Source organism: Helianthus annuus, chromosome 3 (genome assembly GCF_002127325.2).
Source record: "Helianthus annuus cultivar XRQ/B chromosome 3, HanXRQr2.0-SUNRISE, whole genome shotgun sequence".
NCBI classification, from domain to species: domain Eukaryota; kingdom Viridiplantae; phylum Streptophyta; class Magnoliopsida; order Asterales; family Asteraceae; genus Helianthus; species Helianthus annuus.
In genome coordinates this window covers 17,611,280-17,615,053 of record NC_035435.2, presented here as the reverse complement: position 1 = coordinate 17,615,053, position 3,774 = coordinate 17,611,280, and the positions used below count along the sequence as shown (strand labels likewise).

At 33.3% G+C, this 3,774-nt stretch overlaps 1 long non-coding RNA gene across 1 annotated transcript; it reads left to right on the top strand.

Moving 5' to 3' along the window:
* The first annotated feature begins 225 nt into the window (after window positions 1-225).
* LOC110928704 lies at window positions 226-3,495 on the top strand. The gene is made up of 3 exons (XR_002586583.2): window positions 226-520; window positions 1,747-1,845; window positions 3,324-3,495. It is a non-coding gene; the product is annotated as an uncharacterized LOC110928704 (long non-coding RNA).
* The last annotated feature ends 279 nt before the right edge of the window (window positions 3,496-3,774 follow it).

The following is a 3,774-nucleotide window of genomic DNA, read 5'->3' as shown; positions in this document are numbered from 1 at the left end:
GAGTGGTTCTCGCGGTTCTTACAACTGGAGGTGGTTTCTATTTTAACGGCTCCTTATATATATATATATATATATATATATATATATATATATAGCGTGAGGTTTATTGAGAAACACTAAAAAAGTGGGGAACAAGAGAACCTACCTAAGAGCCCTTGGATTAAAAAAGTTAATAGGCTAAGATAAATCTCACTTTTTAAACTAAAATGTAAAGGAAAAAAAACAGAGGGGTAATCCTGGAATAAAAGAAAAGTTTTAATCTATCAGGGTTTTTGTAGAACTACGACGGAGCTCCTCCGCCAGAGACTCCCGCATCGCCGCCGGAGCTCGGTATCTCCATCACAACAACAATCATAGCAATGATAATCATAATGCTATGAACAACGGAGTGTTTTCGCACCGATCAAGTATGCCGTTGATAAAAAACAACTCAATTGAGAATTCTAAAGCAACAATAATACGAATGTTTTCTCTCGTTATCGCACGAGTCTTCCGGCTACATCATCCGACGAATCTTACCGTACATTTACATTTTTGCTATTTAATTTGCTAATTTTGTAGGTTTTAGTATTCCGATTGTTAGATTTGATTGACAAGCAGTACGATTTTAAACAATCAGCAAGTTTTGATGACGATAGTTATCTTGATAAATCTGAGTGTGCGTTTACTGTACTTTGCTATCTATTTTGCTAATTTAGTAGTTTTAGTGCTTAGATTGTTAGTTTGATCAATGTGCATCGCATTTGCAATATGATTTTCATTTGATAGACAATTTTTGACTAGAATATGAGGTCTTGCTTCGAGCTCCGAGCTACGAGCTACGAGCTGGAGGTTGTTGTCGTCACTTGTGCGGTCTAAACGCCCGTAATTTTCGTTCCAATTATCATGTTGATTTCATTTTATAAAAAAAAAATTGAATTTCACTTTTACATTTCATAATTTAAATTAGGTTTACATAACTTTAAATCCAAAACATATAAGTTTTACATGTTAAACAAATCATTTTTACATAATTTATAAGTTTTAAACTAATCAGTGGCTACAATCGGAAAATATCTATGGAGGTTTCATGTTACTGTTTGGACCTGCATTGTGGTTAGTTAAAATTTTGATGGTTTGTAGGTTTCACGAAAATATAACGACTTTTCATTTTACTGTTTTCACCTGCTTTTTTTGGTGACTGTTGGTTCCAAACCGTTGAATTTCGCGACTGCCTTTCTAATTGAGCGTTCCTCCCAACACAAAATCAAAAACGGTGCGACTGATATTAATCGATCACCGATTTGGATGTTTGGTTATGGAGTGTGTATAGGTTTTGACTTTCGATTTTGGTGTGACGGTTTTTGGTCCAAAGATTTTGGTTCGATTCTACACAACGGTTTAGAAATATATATTGTTTGTGTTGGTTTTCATTTTAGATGTAAAAGGGGCCACTTATAGTCTTCTTTACATCATATGAACCAGATTCCAACAAATTCCACACATATGTATAGTTTCCATTCAACTTTACTTGCACCCATACATGCTTCATTTACTTTCAATTATTTCATTTATGTTATTCTTGGTAATTGAATGGAAAGGTTTTTTTTTTTTTTTTTTTTTTTTTTTTTTTTTTTTTTTTTGATGTATGATCCTCGAGAAGACACCCACTCTTCACTGTTCGTTTCATCACTTAAGGCTCATTAACTTCTTTTATGTTTCCTGCTTTGCTTTACGGATAATCGGTCTCAACCCACTTCGTGCCAGGTGAGCTTTAAATCAATCTTCTGAAGTCAAAAAACTCTAGGTTGGTAATCTGAAATAAATGGTCTCATCAACCGCGGCACTCATTCATCCTATTGATAGGTAAGTTATCTCATGTTTATTATATATCTCATTGAGAATGAAACTAAATAATGTGTGTGATGCGAATTGTACTTAATTGGTTGTTAAGAGTGAACTGTAGTTTGAAAGTCTCATGATGTTGACTCCCTCATTTTCCATTTAATTTAATCTTGGTATATTGATGCAAGTTTTTATGTCATATGTAGACCAGCTGTATTGAGTTTGTGGGTTGTGTTTATCATCTTATCACATGTTTATAAGGTAGGGTAAATTACACTTTTCATCCTTTATGTTTATGTTTGTATCGGATTGCAATGGATGACCTTTAACTTTAATAATTACAGTCACAGTCTTTTATTTTTATTTGTGAAACTTTTTACACTATACGTTCTTTAGCACTAACCTGGTTAATTTTTACGTTAAATGGAATCATGTGAACCCTATGTGAGGGTATTTTGGTCAATCCCTTTATTTACCAAAATAAATAAACATAAACAATAACTTAAAAAAAAAAATTAAAAAACAAATACCATATATCAAACATAAATACAGACGTAATAACTATCCCCAAATCGTTTCCCCAAATCGCATACCTAGGGTTTCCAAATCTCAAATTCAAAGATGAAGAACAACACGCCACATGCATCGATTCTACTACACCGATTTGCGCTTTCATAAACATATTCAAAGACGAAGAACAAGACGCAACAAGCATGGATTCCAGCACACAGATTTGCGATTTCAGAAACATAATATCCTTGTACGTTTCTTCTTACATTTGTGCTTTCAGAAACATTCCAGCACATCGATTCCATCTGTTGATTATTATGACGGCCATCGCGACTATTTCTTTGTGAGAGAATCAATATCTGAAGAGATCTGACGGTTGGAATTCTCTACTGACGGGATGCTCTCAAATAGATCAACAGTTGTGGATAACTCTACCTTCATATTTTGGGTTGTGAAGCTCAGGTACTTCAGCTTAGTTCAGTTGACGGTTGGAATTCTCTGCATCGGTCACCACCACCTGAAGGGGTGGCGGTGGTGGTGGCTTTGGTGGTGGCTTTGGTGGTGGGGGTTTGTTGGAGAGAGACAGAGAGATGGTTTGTGTTCTTTATATATTGTATATATATATATATATATATATATATATATATATATATATATTTTTTTTTTTTTAAATCTGATTTCTTTTATTGTTTAAATTTATATTAGATAAATAAATGAATAAAATTACCAGTTACCCTCATGTGCATGTGCAAGGCACATGCCAACTTAACTGAATTTTTTTAACAAGGTTAGGATCAAAGGACGTAGAGTGTAACGAGTTTTACAAATAAAGGACTGTGACTGTAATTATTAAATTTAAAGGTAATCCGTTGCAATCTGATACAAACATAAAGGACGAAAAGTGTAATTTACCCTATAAGGTATTATATTTATGTTTTACATAACAGCTATGCTTACTTTCTACACTTAGGTGCTGTTTGTTTTTGCAGACATAAACTGTCTTCAAGCTGATTTCATCTATTTTTATGTCTGCAACTGAAGATGTGGTCTGTAGCTCTTCAAGCTGAAAATATAAGACTGTTTGTTTATAAATTGATACTGTCTGTACAAACTACATGAACTTTGTTTTATTTTCCAAATCAAAAATCCTAAACCATTTACCTCAACTACACATGTGCAACCCAATTCCCCAAATTCCTAAATGATCGATCAAACTAAACTGAACCATTTCAATTATGTATCAATTTCACCTTCTTCTTACTCCAACTAAACACTTCTCACTTCATAAATTATGATCCTGAAAATCACTCAACATCATCATTTCTAGAGTTAAACCGTACCTGAATCAAACAAAAAGATAAAAAAAAAAACCAATTGTTCATATATCTAATAATAAAGTACCTTCAAAAAGCCCTAAAGTAAGAGCTTATATTTTCTCCT